Raw genomic sequence first — 20040 nt, forward strand, 5'->3', positions numbered from 1 at the left:
GAAATGAGCACTGCTAAATGATTCAGTATTCCCAGAACAAATATTTATTATAACTAAAACATATATCGTACCTTAAGCTTAATACTACAATGACGGTAGATTTTTATGTCCATATCATGTCCATTGAGCGCTCTTTTATATAGCCATTGTCCTCTTGAGTCGCTCGTGCTTCGTCACGGTAAGTTACAACAGTTCTTCTTCTTACACTTCACTCAAAACTTACACGGAACACGTTTTTATTTATTTAGTAAAAAATAATTAGATCAGACCGCCACAAATCTGCGTCCGTCTTACTCGAGAAAAACAGTAAAAGTCTTCTTAGCGCTCAAGGCTTCATTTGTTCTCCAGCGAACAAAATAGTGAAGGATCGCATATCCATCCGTACTTTTCTGTTTATATTGCCGCCCAAAGACGACGAATTACATTATCTAGAAAATTCCACCGTCGCCATGCGACGCCTTATTATATATTAATCATTCTTTATAAACAAGTATTTGCCTTCTGGCTGAATTTGCTGTTTTAATTAAGCCAAAAATAGCGAATATCACAACAGCCAAATATGTTTCACTAAGCATCTGTCTAAGGCTCTATAATCTGTTTCACTCCTATTATGCAGTAATCACTGTTTCTATAGAAATTTGTTCAGAAGGACTGTATACAACGAATATCCTGTTCCATTGTCAACTGTTCTCTTACATTTGTTACCTACCCAGGGCTCAGTAAACTTGTAAATTTGAGCCACATTTCTCTACACCTCCCACCTAGAAGTAAATATTTGTGTTCCTCACTCAACTCGTAACATGTAACAATTTGCGGGGATATGAAATGGAATGGTCATACAGGCCCAGGCATTGGTAGGATATTAGTTCATTGGTAGGATATTAGGAAACTGCAATGTGTGTACAAAGGAGATTGGTTACATAACATTTTTGCAGTCCATCCTAGAATATTGCTTATGTATGTGGGACCCACAGAAAATAGGACTTAACGGGTACTGAAATTGATGTTATTCCTAAAAATCGGAACTGATAAACATTTACAGATATACACCAGCTGTTCCTTTAAAGCCCACATACAAACCAGCCTGTAGGAAGTGTGAGGACAAAATTAGACTAATTACAGCAAACATAGCAGCAGGAAAGCAATTATTCTTCCCATATTTCATATGTGAATGGAATGAGTAGAAATACTAATTATGCATCAGACAGTGGGAACTGCTCTCTGCCAAGCACTTCACATCAGTTTGTAGAGCATGGATTTACATGTAGTACTTGAACTAAATACCACAACACTGAGATTAACTTCATATATGACACCCAGCAGAACAGTTCACTGTACAACACAGGCCAGTTCTGTTACAGACAGAACTTTGATTTTAATGATAAGGTCTCTAAATTTTACCTAAATTATAATGCAATAATCAGAAATTGGTATATTCACATACAAGAGTTTTATGCAATGGTAGTTGTGTAACTGAAGAATAGGAAGAGAGAATGTTTTGATACTTACTGTGTTAACAGCATAACTGAGTAATATTCATTTATTTCTTGTTCTAGTAGTAGGTACACTAGTGGCATCTGTGGTTGATGCAGACTGTGCATTCATTTGGCTTGTGTTTACAGGTTTCAAACTGTTGTTGCTCTCTTCAGTGCAGTAACTGGTTTTACGTTGCTCTTCATGCTACTCTATCTTGTGCAAGTCTCTTCATCTCTGAGTAACTAATGGAACCTACATCCTTCCGAATCCGTTCAGCATATTCATCTCTTGGCCTCCCTCTATGATTTTTACCCTCCACACTTTCCTCCAGTACTAAATTGGGGATACCTTCATGCACCAGAATGTGTTCTACCAACTGATCCCTTCTTCTAGTCAAGTTGTGCCACAAATTCCTCTTCTCACAATTCTATTCAGTACCTCCTCATTAGTTATGTAATCTACCCATCTAATCTTCAGCATTCTTCTGTAGCACCACATTTCAAAAGCTTCTATTCTTTTGTTTTCTACACTGTTTATTTACCATGTTTCACTTACATACATGGGTACACTCAATACAGTTACTTTCAGAAAAGACTTCCTGACATTTAAATATATACTCGATGTTAACAAATTTCACTTCTTCAGAAATGCTTTCATTGCCATCACCAGTCTACATTTTATATCCCCTCCACTTCGACCATCATCAGTTACTTTGCTGCCCAAATAGCAGAACGTATATACTACTTCAGGTGTCTCATTTCCTAATCAATTCCCTCAGGATCACGTGATTTAATTTGACTACGTTCCATTATCCTTGTTTTGCTTTTGTTGATGATCATCTTATATCCTCCTTGAGATGCTATCCATTCTGTTCAACTTTTCTTCCAAGTCCTTTGCTGTCTCTTGACAGAATTGCAATGTCATTGGTGAACCTCAAGGTTTTATTTGTTCTCCATGGATTTTAATTCCTACTCCATATTTTTCTTGTTTCCTTTACTGCTTGCTCAATATACAATTTGAATAACATTGGGGATAGGCTACAACCCAGTCTCACTTCCTATGCAACCACTGGTTCCCTTTCATGCCCCTCAACTCTTGTAACTGCCCTGTATTTTACCCCTGCCACCTTCAGAATTTGAAAGAGAGTATTCCAGTCAACATTGTCATAAGCTTTCTCTAAGTCCACAAATGCTAGAAACATGGGTTTGCCTTTCCGTAACCCATCTTCTAAGATAAGTCGTAGGGTCAGTATTGCCTCACGTGTTCCAGCATTTCTACAGAATCCAAACTGACCATCACCGAGGTCGGCCTCTACCAGTTCTTCCATTTGTATGTGAAGAATTCGTGTTAGTATTTTGCAGCCATGACTGATAGTTCGGTAATTTTTGCACCTGTCAACGCCTGCTTTCTTTGGGATTGGACTTATCATATTCTTCTTGGAATCTGAGGGTATTTCACCTGTCTCACACACCGTGCTCACCAGATGGTAGAGTTTTGTCATGGCTGGTTCTCCCAAGGCTATCAGTAATTCTAACGGAATGTTGTCTACTCTCGGGGCCTTACTTCAACTTAAGTCTTTCAGTGCTCTGTTGAATTCTTCGTGCATATCATATCTCCCACCTCATCTACGTCCTCTTTCAATTCCATAACTTTGCTCTCGAGTACATTGCCCTTTTATAGGCCCTCTGTATACTCCTTCCATCTTTCTGCTTTCCTTTCTTTGCATAGGACTGGTTTTCCATTAGCTCTTGATATTCATACAGGTGGTTTTCTTTTCTCCAAAGGTCTTTTTAATTTTCCTGTGGCAGCATCTATCTAACCCCTATGCTCCATGTCCTTACATTTGTCCTCTAGCCATTCCCACTTAGCCATTTTGCACTTCCTGTCAATCCCATTTTTTGAGACGTTTGTATTCCTTTGCGTCTGCTACATATTACTACATTTTTATATTTTCTCCTTTCATCAGTTAAATTCAATATCTCTTGTGTTACTCAAGGATTTCTACTAGCCCTTGTCGTTTGACCTACTTATCCCCTAAAAACTAAAAGGAAGAAATCGTGATTCCAACAGAAAGTAACTAGTAAGGTAATTTTTAAGTAGAAGAGGTTATGATTTGAACTCAGTTGTAGTTGTTTTAAGTTATCAAGAGATTTTCATAAATCCTTGCTGGTGATACCACAGAAAGCTCCATAAAATACTGCATATGCCAAGTGAAGGTATGGGAAGTGATAAATTCATGGGATATTGCAAGAGCATGATGGGGCTTATGTCTCATTATTGTTTGCATGTTTCAGTTACTAATTGTGAAAGATTAAAGGCACTGTGTATTAATCGGGAAAACAAAGTTGACACTCGGCGCGGTGGCTGACGGGCGCTGAGTGTCAGCTTTGCGGATGCCGTGGTTTTAGAGGGTTTAGGAATTTTTCAGTTGAGAACAACTCTAGTTTTATGTGTAGTTTTGGCCACTTTTATAGGGTCAATAACATATTTGGTGGAAGATTAACCCTGTATTCGATGAAGTGCTTATATGTTTGTATACTGTGTTTACAATTCATATATGGTACCGTGGTCATAGCCCTTAAGTCCGAACAGTTTGTCATTCAACCAAGTTGCTGTATTTACGACGCGTCAACAATGCCATAATTGATTCGCCTATGGAGTGCACACATTTAGTGAACTAATTTATTGCAGTTATAAAGCGTACAAGTGACTTAATAATTCGTGTGGTTTAAGGGCGTATCTAGGTTCTAATTTTTTTTTAAAGGGAGGACCTTTTACTAGTTTCATGCCGAATTTGCTACTAATCATTATTTTATTAATTGCTTCGCCTTTCTACAATCTGATACTGCAAAGGTACGTCTGTTGTATGGTGGAACAGGTTGTCACAACTCCAATATGAACTATGACAATTTTGTGCGATTAATGTTCCATTTACAACAACATTACGTTTTTCAAAATTTTGTGTAAGTTTAAGACCTTGTATAGTCTTAAAGTCGACTGAACATACAATTGAAACGTCTGAAAAATGTCGACCTTTACTGCATTTGTTACCAATAACAGAACATCAAAGAAAACACGAGTAACAAATGGGACAATAGAATATAAATTTCTTGCAGACGTTAATATTCCTTGTCGTTTTCCTTCAAGTGGCAATGTGATCTTTGGAAGTATCGTTAGTTGTGATCAACACAAAATTTCTGGTTACAAAATCTGCCGTCTGATATCCTATTCCTGTAAGTATTGGATGTTTTTGTGATACAGCCAAACATTTCTCATCTAGGTAATACACGATGTGTCGGCAGCAAATCTTGGAGATTTTCGCACTTCACTTCCCATTACGTCTGCGTCCATACTTTTAAGCAGATGCTAGCAGATTCCTCTTGAACACGTAAAGCAGTTAATTCCTTAATGTGTGTATATTTCATATCCTGGTTAATAGAGGACTTGTGGCTTACACTAAAGACACCTTTGCTTCTAACTTGTAAACAACAGTCCCACTGAATTACCCCCGATACTAGAAGTGCTAGTAAAATACTACATTCTTTCGAAAAAACAGTGATGTTTACATAACTTGTCGATGGAATGCAGTTAATATTCTTTCGATGAACGCTAGTGACAAACCAAATAATTACTGCTGATGTCGGCCTATTAAATTCCATTTATTGTTATGTTTAATTTTCCACAAATAAAACAATATGACGCACAGAATGTTATTGCTTCCTAAATATCTCGCTAATCAATCAGTCAAACAGTAAAACGAGTCATACCTTTACATACTACTGTAGCATCATTCTACATCCAGGCGTACATACATACTCCGCTAGCCATCAAAAGCGGTGTGTGGCGGAGCGCACAATTCGCGCCAAAGTCACATTACCCCCCCCCCCCCCCCCACACCCCCTCTGTTTCACTCGCGGATCGCACGAGGTTAAAACGACTGTCTGAATGCCTCAGTACGAGCTCTAATTTCCCTTATCTTTGAATGGTGATCATTGCGCAATTTGAAAGTTGGTGGTGGTATAGGCTCTACATCCTCGGTGAAGATCGGATTTTGGAATTTAGTGAGCAGCCCCTTCCGTTTAGCGCGTCGTTTATTTGCAAGTGTAACCCACTTCAAACTTTGAGATTTGTAACGCTTTTGCGATGCATAAATTTTCCAGTCACGAATCTTGCCGTTCTTCTTTGGACCTTCTCAATCTCTTGAATCAGACCCCAATGGGAAGGGTCCCATACAGACGAACAATACTCTTTAAGACTGGACGAGCTAAGCCGGTCGATGTGGCCGAGCGGTTCTAGGCGCATCAGTCCGCAACCGCGTTGCTGCTACGGTCGCAGGTTAGAATCCTGTCTTGGGCATGGATGTGTGTGAGGTCCTTAGGTTAGTTAGGTTTAAGTAGTTCTAAGTCTAGGGGACTGATGACCTCAGATGTAAGTCCCATAGTGCTTGGAGCCATTTGAACCATTTGGACGAACTAACGTATTGTAAGCTATTTCCTTTGTAGAAGGACTGCATCACTTCAGGATTCTACCAATAAACCGCAATCTAGAGTTTGCCTCACCCGTTACTTGTGTAATCTGATCATTCCATTTGAGATCTTTTCGAATAGTCGCACCCAAATACTTGACGGATGTTACTGCTTCCCAAGACTGGGCATTTATTTTGTACTCGTACATTAATGGGGATTTTCGCCTTGTTTTACGCAGTAGGCTACACTTAGTAATATTGAGAGATAACTGCCAGTCATTTCACCACGCATTTATTTTCTGCGAATCCTCATTGATTTGTTCACAACTTTCGTGTGATACTACTTTCCTGTAGGCTACAGCATCATCGGCAAATAGTCTAATGTCGCTGTCAATACCATCAACCAGATCGTTTATGTAAACCGTAAAAAGCAGCGGACCTATTATGTTGCCCTGGGGCACACCTGAAGTTTCGCTTGTGTCTGTTGAAGTCACCCCGTTCAGGACAACATAATGCTCCCTGTCTGTTAGAAAACTTTCTATCCAACCGCTTATGTCATCGGATAGACAATAAACGCGCACTTTTTGGAGGAAGCGACAGTGCGGAACTGAGTCGAACGGCTTTCGAAAGTCGAGAAATATGCCATCAACCTGGGAGTCGGTATCTAGAGCCTGTTGTGTATCATGCACAAAGAGAGCCAGCTGTGTCTCGCATGACCGCTGTTTCCTAAAACCGTGCTGGTTTCTGCTGATGAGCTTCTCAGAGTCTAGAGAGGTAATTATGTCTCAACACAAGATATATTCCATGATTCTACAACAAATCTATGCCAGTGAAATTGGCCGGTAATTGTATGCATCCGATTTTCTACCCTACCTGGGCCTTATTCTAGTCCCAGTAGTGAGAACGATCTCAGACACAGATTAGGCAGTGCTGATATTGACTGTGGCACTATGTTTCAAGAGGAAAAGACTGTGTTCCAGGGAATGACTCAAAATGAAAGATTTAGAAGAAAAATTTAGATGAAAATCTGCCAAAGGAAATATTACTCTCTGAAACAGTAGCGGCTGCTTTGTAGGAGCACGTTAACGTTTCGACACCTTGCGGATTTATTCGTTATTTTTCTTCGAACGGTGTTAAACGTAAGATAGATACTGAAAGATAACGTCACTTACATCTATCGCACTAGTTGTCCTCTAGACTCAGTGAAATTCGGCAACAGAGTCACGAACACACCTCCAATTGTGCACATTGTAATGACCTTTTGCTCATGCGCAACTCGCGTGATGTAATTGCCTTACGGGCAAATACATACAGAGTTGTAAACAACGTGCTCGGTTCACGACGTCAGCTGGTCCTTGCCACTCATCTAGAAGTTTCCGTCAGTGCCACCAGACGGTGGGATACTGTGGCAGACGTTTATCCCCGTTCGTTCGGTATATGATAGCGCACTCCTCGGATATGCTAATTCGCTCACGATATACTGTACCGAAATTAGATTGGACGTTAGTATTTGTTAAAGTTGTACTTACAGTAAACTTATTTTGTGAGTTTCTGAATGAGTGACGGTATATTAAGTTATGAACTTTATCATATAGTAAACCATTGAAGACGCTGAGAATCATAAGGACCTAAAACACATGACCGTCGATTGTGAGACTGTAGTATTTATTCATGCTCCTGAAATCTGTTGATTCTATGGCAAGTCAGGTTTATCTGTGCTGTAGGCACACATTGCGTATATGAAAATTCACAAAGAGTTGTAGCACTGGTTTCTCTGATATTCACTGAAATGTGGGATTTCCGGCGGTGTGCTTTAGGGTCTTATGGGTGCGCCTCATTTGTATTCTAGCCAAGTGGCTTGAGTTTAATCATTTCCACAAACAGCACTTTGCGTTTAGAGTTGGTTGTTTACTGGGCTGGAATCGGCTTTCGAGCGCAGTGTAAACATTAACTGCGTTGAATCTATTTTAAATGCTAACAGAGAAGTAAAGCTGAGAGGGCGGGTCGTAAGTCGTGCTTCAGTAGCCCAGTCGCTAGAGCACTTGTCTGCTAAAGGCAAAGGTCTCGAGTTCGAGTCTCAGTCCGGCACACAACTTTAATTTGCCACGAAGTTTCAAGTCAGCGCACACACTGCTGAACGCTGAAAATCTCATTTTGGGAACAGAAACGTAAACTACCAGGAAAAGTTAGCCGCAAAGGATATAGGGCCTACGAGAACAGATCCTACGATTAAGAGAGTGACGATTTCAAATAAGCGTGACAACAAGTGAACATTTAACAAGAATCTCTTAGGAATCTTGTACATTTCTCCGAAAAAATGGAAAAGCACGAAAACTACCACTTACACAAAAATGCCAAATGGAGAGTTGCGAAAGCTTACACATTGTCTCGTTTTTGCTCTAAACTGTACTTAATGATGTACAAAATAGCAAAATGCCACAAAACAATACCTTCGCTTGTCAGATAAGTTATGCATATTATTATTATTATTATTATTATTATTATTACTATTATTATTATTTCTTCCCTTTCTCAGACGTTATGTCTGGTTAGAAATGGAAAGTGACGCTGACCTTGATCAAGCGTGACTTCCTTTTAACTGTACGGTATATGTTACATTGCAGCTAGGAGCTTTCGGGTAATTGAACATGTATCAATAATTACAGATTTCTGTAGTTGTATATGTAAGTTTGGATGTAGCTGTACTGCATTGATGTACTGGTGGATATTGTGTGGTATGACTCCTGTAGTTGATAGTATAATTGGTATAATGTCAACATTATCCTGATGCCACATGTCCTTGACTTCCTCAGCCAGTTGGATGTATTTTTCAATTTTTTCTCCTGTTTTCTTCTGTATATTTGTTGTATTGGGTATGAATATTTCGATTAGTTGTGTTAATTTCTTCTTTTTATTGGTGAACATGATGTCAGGTTTGTTATGTAGTGTTGTTTTATCGCCGGCCGCGGTGGCCGTGCGGTTCTGGCGCTGCAGTCCGGAACCGCGGGACTGCTATGGTCACAGGTTCGAATCCTGCCTCGGACATGGGTGTGTGTGATGTCCTTAGGTTAGTTAGGTTTAAGTAGTTCTAAGTTCTAGGGGACTTATGACCTAAGATGTTGAGTCCCATAGTGCTCAGAGCCATTTGAACCATTTGTTGTTTTATCTGTTATAATGGTTCTGTTCCAGTATAATTTGTATTCATCATTCTCCAGTACATTTTGTGGTGCATACTTGTATGTGGGAACGTGTTGTTTTATTAGTTTATGTTGTATGGCAAGTTGTTGATGTATTATTTTTGCTGCATTGTCATGTCCTCTGGAGTATTCTGTATTTGTTAGTATTGTACATCCGCTTGTAGTGTGATCTACTGTTTCTGTTTGTTGTTTGCAAAGTCTGCATTTATCTGTTGTGATTTTGGGATCTTTAATATTATGCTTGCTGTAATATCTGGTGTTCATTGTTTGATCCTGTATTGCAATCATGAATCCTTCAGTCTCACTGTATATATTACCTTTTCTTAGCAATGTGTTGGATGCGTCTTGATCGATGTGTGGCTGTGTTAGATGATATGGGTGCTTGCCATGTAGTGTTTTCTTTTTCCAATTTACTTTCTTCATATCTGTTGATGTTATACGATCTAAAGGGTTGTAGAAGTGGTTATGAAATTGCAATGGTGTAGCTGATGTATTTATATGAGTTATTGCTTTGTGTATTTTGCTAGTTTCTGCTCGTTCTATAAAGAATTTTCTTAATTGTCTACCTGTCCATAATGTAGGCTTTTTATGTCGATAAATCCCCTTCCTCCTTCCTTTCTGCTTAATGTGAATCTTTCTGTTGCTGAATGTATGTGATGTATTCTATATTTGTGGCATTGTGATTGTGTAAGTATATTGAGTGCTTCTAGGTCTGTGTTACTCCATTTCACTACTCCAAATGAGTAGGTCAATATTGGTATAGCATAAGTATTTATAGCTTTTGTCTTGTTTCTTGCTGTCAATTCTGTTTTCAGTATGTTTGTTAGTCTTTGTCTATGTTTTTCTTTTAGTTCCTCTTTAATATTTGTGTTATCTATTCCTATTTTTTGTCTGTATCCTAGATATTTATAGGCGTCTGTTTTTTCTATCGCTTCTATGCAGTCGCTGTGTTTATCCAATATGTAATCTTCTTGTTTAGTGTGTTTTCCCTTGACTATGCTATTTTTCTTACATTTGTCTGTGCCAAAAGCCATATTTATATCATTGCTGAGTACTTCTGTTATCTTTAGTAATTGATTGAGGTGTTGATTTGTTGCTGCCAGTAGTTTTAGATCATCCATGTATAGCAAATGTGTGATTTTGTGTTGGCATGTTCCAGTAATATTATACCCATAATTTGTATTATTTAGCATGTTGGATAGTGGGTTCAGAGCAAGGCAGAACCAGAAAGGGCTTAGTGAGTCTCCTTGGTATATTCCACGCTTAATGTGTATTGGCTGTGATGTGATATTATTTGAATTTGTTTGGATGTTAAGTGTGGTTTTCAAATTTTTCATTACTTTGTTTAGGAACTGTATCAATTTAGGATCTACTTTGTATATTTCCAATATTTGTAGTAACCATGAGTGGGGTACACTATCAAAAGCTTTTTGGTAATCAATGTACGTGTAGTGTAGCGACCTTTGTTTAGTTTTAGCTTGATATGTCCCCTCTGCATCTATTATCATTTGCTCTTTACATCCTCATGCTCCTTTGCAGCAGCCTTTTTGTTCTTCATTTATAATTTTGTTCTGTGTTGTATGTGTCATTAATTTCTGTGTAATGACTGAAGTTAATATTTTGAATATTGTTGGTAGGCATGTTATTATGCGATATTTTGCTGCATTTGCTGTGTCTGCTTGATCTTCAGGTTTCAGATAAGTTATTCCTTGTGTAAGTGTATCAGGAACTGTGTATGGGTCTGCATTGTAACCGTTAAATAATTTAGTTAGATATGAATGTGTTGAGGTAAACTTCTTGAGCCAGAAATTTGCTATTTTATCTTTTCCAGGGGCTTTCCAATTGTGCATAGAATTAATTGCTTGGGTGACTTTATGTTGCAAAATTATCACTTCAGGCATTTGTGGTATCATTTTTTATGTGTCTGTTTCTGCTTGTATCCACCGTGCATGCCTGTTATGTTGTGCCGGGATTTACCATATGTTGCTCCAGAAGTGTTCCATGTCTGTTATGTTTGCTGGATTCTCTATTTTAATGTGTGTGTTATCCATTGTCTGGTAAAATTTCTTTTGGTTTGTGTTGAATGTTTGGTTTTGTTACCTTCTATTTTCACTTTTTTTGTATCTTCTAAGTCGTTTGGCCAATCCTTGTAATTTCTGCTTCTTTTCATCTAATTTCTCTATCACTTCTTGTTGTGAGATTTTACGTAACCTTTTTCGTTTTTTGTCTGATATTTCATTTCTTATAAATTGTGTTAGCTGTCCAATGTCTTTTCTCAGTTTTTCTATTCTGCTCTGTAGGCTATGTTGCCATGCTGGTTTTGTGGGTTTCTTCTGTGTGTTGGTTGGTTCTGATCTCTGCCTAGTGTTTATATTTAGCGTAGTGAGTGCTCCTATATAAACCAGTAGTTGTAACTCTTCCATAGTTGTATTTTCATTTACTTTATTGTGTACGATTGTGTTGATAGTTATTGTTGTTTCGACTTCTGAGTTATTTGGTGGTCTATGCAAGAATGGTCTAATGTCTGTATTTGTGTCTTTGTATTCTATATATGTCAGCTGAAATGTTTCTTCTATATCTAACATGTGTGTCACTTCGTGTTCTATTTGTGCTTGTTCTGGTGGCTGTCTTAAGATTTCGTTTTCCTCTGACTGTTTAATTGATGCATGTTGCTCTTTGTTTGATTGGTCTGGGATGTTTGAGTCCAATACTGCTCTTCTGATTGCACATTATTTTGTTCCAGTATTTGTTGTACTTGTTTGATGTTTTTTAATTCTGACTGGGGTATCATGTTATTTTTTATTGTTACACAGATCTGATCAGCTAGTCGTTGTTCTGTTAAAAATTTTAATTCTGGGTATCTGGTAATAAATGTTGTGTATGCTTGTGATCTGTATCCAGTTGAGTTGGTTCCTAAGTTTGTTGCTTGGTAACAACAGAACATGAGGTGTCGGTTAACTTCATCTGACCATCTCATCCTCTGTCTTTGCTTTCCTTCTAGAGTGGTTGCAGGACACGTCATGCAAAACACCTCTATTTGGATTTAAATCTTTTTCTGTGTGGCTAGCAGTGTCGTTACTATTGTGGACGGGCATAGGGTTCAAGCGTCGGCCCTGACCATGACAGCGCTTGTCCGAGGCTTCATTAGTTCTGTCCTGAACCAACTAATCACACTAAAAGGGGGGTTAGCCCTATTAGTGGTTTGTTCTTTTCGTTGCCTTTTACGACTGGCAGAACATACCAGAGGCCTATTCTTTTCCCAGGCCTCTACGGGGTTTATTATTATTATTTTATTATTATTATTAATGATGTTATTGGCAGTGGCTGTAGTCGTATAAATGTGCTGATAAGAATAACTGTTATACAGCAGATGCTATTAATTTCACTCTCTCAAATTCATCTGAATCTAAAAATTTGCAAACACCCAGTATACTCACGAGCCGCTGCTGCTCGAAACCCATTGATTACAACGTTTTTGACTGGACAATGAAACTTTTAAAAACTTGTTAAGGCTTTCTTAAAAGAGCAAACTTGTCTGTCAAGTTCGCTCTTATCCAGCCACTGATGTATCAAAACAAGCCTGTACAAATACCATGAAATCATATCCTTTACGTATGTGCTGTATTTTAGCATTAGTGGGAATGGCTACAAATGCAGGTAAAGCATTTCTAGTAGCATGGAGAGCTGTATTAATCCGATTGAATACCATGACAATATTGACCCTGGCACTGTGTTTAAAGAAGCAAACAAGATGCTGGTCCAGGGAATAATTTACAGTGAGAGCAATATACAGCTGAAAACCAATTAATGGAGATGTTGCACTCAGAACCTGATGAGTACATCAACTTTCTGCTCATGGACATTGAAATGTTTACTAACTTATTTAGTGATACTTCGTCCTCACATTGAAAAAGAAGACACAAGTATGCGAAAATACTGGGTGATCAAAAAGTCAGTATAAATTTGAAAACTGAATAAATCACGGAATCATGTAGATAAAGAGGTACAAATTGACACACATGCTTGGAATGACATGGGGTTTTATTAGAACCAAAAAAGTACAGAAGTTCAAAAAATGTCCGACATATGGCGCTTCATCCGCTCAGAACAGCAATAATTAGCATAACAATGTAAGATAAACCAAAGATGATATTCTTTACAGGAAATGCTCAATATGTCCACCATCATTCCTCAACAATAGCTGTAATCGAGGAATAAGTTGTGAACAGCACTGTAAAGCATGTCCGGAGTTATGGTGAGGCATTGGCATCGGATGTTGTCTTTCAGCATCCCTAGAGATGTCGGTCGATCACGATACACGATACAGGTAAACCAAAAGCCATTAATCGCACGGACTGAGGTCTGGGGAGCTGGGAGGCCAAGCATGACGAAAGTGGTGGCTGAGCACACGATCATCACCACACGACGCGCGCAAGAGATCTTTCACGCGTCTAGCAATACTTTTTTTTTGTCCTAATAAAACCCCAATGTCATACCAAGCATGTGTGTCAATTTTTACCTCTCTATCTACATTATTCCGTGGTTTATTAAATTTCAAATGTATACTAACTTTTTGATCACCCGGTATATTTTCTTCTACTTGATCCTCCAATGACAGTTCATTAAAATAACCACAACATATAGTCCACACCGTGCAGTGAAGAACCGGAGAACTTCGATTTCTTTTATTTCATTCCACTTCCTCTTGCGTGTTAGTGTATGCGTAAAATACACACATCAATAAAAGTTTTGCATCACCCCGGTTCCCAGAACTCCCGAAGATAGACGATGACTGTGGATATTGTATGACACAGTCCCTTTGACTGTTCAGAGGTTTCACTAAACCCACCCAAAGATGTAAACAAGCATATATCAGCAGCGTCTATTAGATGGAGGGCGTCCGACAGCCGATCAGTTCCAGTCATTCCAGCAGGAAGGGGGTACACGGCTCGTGTTGTCTGTAGTTCAACTATGCCTAGACGGTCAATACCTCGGTTCGATCGCGTCCGCATTGCTACTTCGTGCCAGGATGGGCTCCCAACAAGGGGAGTGTCCAGGCGTCTCGGAGTGAACCAAAGCGATGTTGTTCGGGCATAGAGGAGGTGCAGAGAGACAGGAACTGTCGATGACATGCCTCGCTCAGGCCGCCCAAGGGCTGCTACTTCAGTGGATAACCGCTACCTATTAGAGATGGGTCGTTCGTGAACTAACAGGTCGAAAGAAACCGTTCTTCAAGATGAACGGAACGAGCGAGGAAAGAATTCTAAGGAACGGTCTTTCATGGTTCACATCGGTCGCGGCTTTCTACTTATAGTTCCCGTGAACGGGAAACGGTCGGTCTCGTTCGCGAATGGCATGTCGGCCGCTCTCGTTCCAGCGTCGGTCCCTTTCCCGCCTATCTCGGTCTCGGTCTCGCTCCGCCGGACTCGTCTTTCGCGTGGCCACTCGTTGCAGTTCCACTGCCGACTGCTCATAATTAGTTCAATATCGAGTTGTTGTTCGTTTCGTTCGCTTCTTGCGTCCATTCTAGATCTGTTTCAAAACTTTTTTTTAACTTTCGTATTCTATTCAGCGTCCACGACCGGTAATTAAAATGTATTTTATAATTACGAAAATTACATAAAAGTTACGTGGCATGTAATACATACATCTTTTCAGGTAACAAAATGGCGTATCAGCTTACTTCACTATTTCGATAAACAGCAGAAGAAATACTTGTAAAAAGGCAGGATTTTTGTTGTTATTACACATTCAAAGGACGTCGGCACGGCGCACAAGAGTTGTCATTTTCCGTCTTTTTTTGATCCACGGTAGAACAGCATGTTCATTGTTATGGAAGGCAGACCGACTTAAAACCGAATGAAGCCCGCGCTTCGTAATCAAGTGCATGGTGTCACATTTTGTAAAGAGAATGTGATAACTCCTACGATATTATTTCAGTGGTACAGGGTGGCGCACGAAAAATCGGCTCCGAGTACTAGGCTGCTCATTGTCGCTTACCAATCGTCATCTGCTGTTTCGAAGTTATTTGCATTAGCTTATTTGTTATTTCTTCACTGCGTAATTATTACATGTTTATCTATTCTGGTCGTAGCGGTCAACAAATCGTGCGTAATTGGCGAGCAGTTTGTACTCGGTGCGTTTCCCGTGCGCCACCTTACATTATTTCACTGCAATCAGCCACATAACGCTACAGTTGGCTAAAAGAGATATTTTGCAGAGCCACGAAAATTACATGTGTGTGAGAATTCTGTTATGAATAAAAACTCTGTACCCCAGGGGGGGAGGCAAGAGCCCCCTCTTGGCGCCTTCCATCTTCAGACACCTATGCTATTAATTTTCAATTTTTCATGAAAATCATACACCAAACACAATGAACGGTGAAAGAGTAAAAATGAACGGTTCCAAAACAACGAGCGATGACCAGCGAACTAGTTCCCAAGGATGAACGACTTTGCCCGTCTCTACTACCTACAGATTATGGCCCGGTGGAACCCTGACAGCAACGCCACCATTTTGAATAATGCTTTCCGTGCAGCCACAGGACGTCGTGTTACGACTCAAACTGTGCGCAATAGGCTGCATGACGCGCAACTTCACTCCCGACGTCCATGGCAACCACTTCACGGTGCAGCGCGGTCCAGATGTGCCCCCCCCCCCCCCCCTTCGTGCACATCCTGTAAATTATTTCCTTCATAATAACGACATCGCTCGACTAGAGTGGCCAGCATGTTTTCCAGACACGAATGTTATCGAACATGCCTGGGATAGACTGAAAAGGGCTGTTTATGGACGACGTGACCCACCAACCACTCTGAGGGATCTACGCTGAATCGCCGTTGAAGAGTGGGACAATGTGGATCAACAGTGCCTTGATGAACTTGTGGATTTTGATTTGATTTATTGATCCATTTCATCTACACCTGCACAATGTGCAAGAGATATTTGGATTTTTTTAATAGTAACAGTTTTACGTATAATATACCTTTGTACATAATAACACACATTAATATATTAATGAATGATGAATACTTAAATAAATGTTGTTACACTATATACAATAAGATAAAATACAAATGTTCTTCTGAATGAGACTACATTGGGTAAACACACAAAAATTTATTTTGTAGGTATTCATTTACTGTGTAAAAGCAGTGATCAGCCAAGTACGACTTCAGTTTAGATTTGAAGTGACCAATGTTTTGTATGTGTTTAATGGTATCTGGTAAGGCATTGTATAGTTTGATACTAGGATGGATAAGGCTGTTTTGAAATAACTTTGTGTTGGTGCTTTGAACATGTACATCCAATTTTTGTCTTGTATCATAGCTGTGTATTGTGTGATTTTGAGTGATGAGTGGTCTTTTTGTATGTAAGTTTTGCTTTAAATACATTATATTTTCAAGTATATATATGCAAGGAAGTGGCAGGATCACCCTTTTTTGAAACAATGGTCTACATGATTTGTGATTATCTACCCCTTCCATTATTCTTATAATTTTTATTTTTTTAATTTTGAATGTTTTGATGGCATCTCCAGAATTTCCCCAGAACATAATCCCATACCGGAGGTAAGAGTGTACAACTGCATAATATACACACTGAAGGGTGTTGTAGCTGGTACAATTTTTTAATGTACGCAGCACAAAACAAGAAGTACTTAATTTTTTGTTCATTTGCTCAATATGTGCTTTCCATTTCAAGTTGTCTTCTAGATGAAGTCCAAGAAATTTGGTACACGCTGTTTTGGCAATTGTCTGTCCATATAGCTCTAGATTGGGTGATATCAGATTTTTTGTTTGTGCTGTGTGTATATCCATAGCTCCAGTTTTTTCAGTGTTTATTATCAAGTCATTGTCATCAAAGTAACATGTTAGCCTATCAGTGGTTTCTTTTATGTTTTTTACAAGAGTTTCTTCTGAGTTTCCTGTAATTAGAACACTTGTATCATCAGCAAATTGAAATATTTTACTGCTGCCATTGCTTATGTTTAGATCATTTACAGAGACTAAGAACAGAACAGGACCCATTACTGATCCTTGTGGCACTCCATATTTAACAGTCAGTAGCTTGGAATTATATTTCCTAATGACATTGTCCCTTTCTTGGTCGATTTACGCATATTGTTCCCTGTTTTTAAGATAAGAGCTGAACCAGTTGTTAGCTGTTCCCCTAATGCCAAGATTTTCTAGCTTGTGTAGCAATTTGTCATGATTTATGCTGTCAAATGCCTTTGAAAAATCTAAAAATATGCCCATGGTAAGCTTTTTGTTGTCTAAAGCTATCAGTGCCTCTAACAGAAAGGAGTGAACTGCAGATTCGGTTGAGCGGTTTGCTCTAAATCCATGTTGAGATTCTGACAGAATGCTATTTACCTCTAAGAAGTCTGTTAGCCTCTTATTGATAAGTCTTTCTAATATTTTTGAGAAAAGTTCCTGTAGCAAAAGATAGGTTACATAGGTGGGTTAAGGCCTCAGCAATCAAGTCCCCACACTTCTTTATAATGAAATCAGGTATATCATCTATACCTGCAGAGTGTTTCATTTTGAGACTTTTTATTGTAACCTGAACTTCTTCTACATTTGTTGGGTACAGAAACATTGATCTGCTTGAGACTTTTTTCCCTGTTTCTGTATGCTGTTTCCTATTAGAAGTCTGTTGTAATAGTTTCTCTATTATATTTATAAAATAGTTATTAAACATGTTGGCTACTTCCTGTGGGTTATTAATGCTTTCCAAGCCAGCCTTTAATACTATATTATTAACTCTACTTTTGTAAGATTTGGTTTCTTTTTTTACAGCTTGCCAGATTGCTTTGGTTCTGTTTGAAGCATCTTCTATGTATTTGTCATTGTCTCGTTTCTTTGCCTCCTTTATTATTTTATTTAAGATAGATTTATATTTTTTAAAGTAACTATCACTCCTGAGTTGTGTTGTAGCTTCTTGAAATATTGTGAAGCTACAACGAATACAGGCATGCAATAATGCAAGAGGACGTACTACTGGGTATTAGAGGTACTGGATGTGTACAGCAATCTGGACCACCATCTCTGGAGGTCTCGCTGTATGGTGGTACAACATGCAATATGTAGTTTTCATGAGCAATAAAAAGGGCGGAATTAATGTTTATGTTGATCTCTATTCCAATTTTCTGTACAGGTTCCGGAACACTCTGAACTGAGGTGATGCAAAACTTTTTTTGATGTTTGTATTTTGTTCATAACTTCTTCATATGTAATATATGGCTGGGAAAGATGCGATTCCTCTACCATTTTGGTAACGGTCAGTGGTATTCTGTTTTCATACTTGATCGTAGCTTCCATAGTTGTGGAAACTCGCCATACAGTGAGATAAATTGTAATAAAACAATTTTTCATTAAACGTTTGCGGCGGAACATCGACAAAGGCAACTTCCGCCAAAACTTACCGTGAATCACAATTTCTCACAAACTCATCAAACACGATCGATACCCGACAAATACGTCGAACAGCACATGATCAAATATTTGGCAAGAATAATTAGGTTTGACAAAACATTTGATTGCTTACGGGGGCCTTAACGGCTTACAGGAAGCAACAAAAATTGATTTTACAATGAAATCAATGCAATTAAATGAATACCCTTAGCTGCATACAGGTGTTGTTATACGTCAACGGGGACAGTTGAAAATGTATGCCCCGACGGGGACTCGAACCCGAGATCTCCTGCCTACATGGCAGACCCTCTACCCATCTTTTTTCCAGTTTGTTCCTTGTTGTTCGTTGTGTTTCATCGTAGCGGACGTCACATGATATCCGTTGTTGATCTCTTCACTCAGTTTTTTTATTACAGAGACCAGCCTGCTCTCTGACCGAACACGCTGAGCCACCGTGCTGGCTCCATCTGAGCCACCGAGGTCACAGAGGATAGTGCAACTGCAGGGACTTATCTCTGGCATGCCTCCCGTGAGACCCACATTCCCAACTTATTGTCCCGCACTATATTCGTAGTGCCCCTGCCCATTACACTCATTACTCGCGGCTTTACCGATTCCCATAAGAGTTCGGGCAATGTGTGTGCATCTGCACAGAAGATGGCCAAATGGCCGGTGAGCCTTAACTCTTACAGGAATCGGTAAAGTCGCGAGCAATGAGTGTAATGGGCAGGGGCACTACGAATATTGTGCGGGACAATAAGTTGGGAGTGTGGGTCTCACGGGAGGCGTGCCAGAGATAAGTCCCTGCAGTCACACTATCCTCTGTGTCCTCGGTGGCTCAGATGGATAGAGCGCCTGCCATGTAAGCAGGAGATCCTGGGTTCGAGTCCCAGTCGGGGCACAAATTTTCAACTGTCCCTGTTGACGTATATCAACGCCTATATGCAGCTAAGGGTATTCATTTAATTGTATTAATTTCATTCTAACGAGCTGCATGGTCACCGATGGTATCTGTTCTTTCGGACATGTCTGAAGGAACAGATACCATCATCAGATATAAAAATTGTTTTCAGTACTTCGCGTAATTATTGGCCACACTTAAAAATTCCGCCACAATATACTTAATAACAGGTATAATCTTACGTTAAAAATTCAACGCAAGAAGGCAAGGTTTAAAGTCGGAAACTCTGTGCTTGTCTCGGTCAACAGAACTGATGGCGCGCAAACGCTCGGACATTATTCAGCCCGTATTTGAGAATGAGAGCACATATTAGCGACTTCAAACTAACCTTAGACATAATTTCAAATTTTTCTGAAACTTTTTCTCATTGACACCCCCTCCCCACTGCAAAATAATGACAGGAAGAAAGTTGATCACTTACCACATTTCCCCTGATCATACTGTAAAACGGCATCATCAGGCATGACGTTTTAATTTATTGCTTCTTGTTGTGTATATAGTTCTGCATAGTCAGCGCATACACAA

The 20040-nt window shown here is 39.3% G+C and overlaps 1 non-coding gene across 1 annotated transcript; it reads left to right on the plus strand.

Moving 5' to 3' along the window:
* The first annotated feature begins 19381 nt into the window (after nucleotides 1–19381).
* Trnat-ugu lies at nucleotides 19382–19455 on the plus strand. The gene has a single exon. It is a non-coding gene; the product is annotated as a tRNA-Thr (tRNA).
* Nucleotides 19456–20040: the final 585 nt, after the last annotated feature.

This window comes from Schistocerca americana, chromosome 4 (genome assembly GCF_021461395.2).
Source record: "Schistocerca americana isolate TAMUIC-IGC-003095 chromosome 4, iqSchAmer2.1, whole genome shotgun sequence".
Classification (NCBI taxonomy): Eukaryota; Metazoa; Arthropoda; class Insecta; order Orthoptera; family Acrididae; genus Schistocerca; species Schistocerca americana.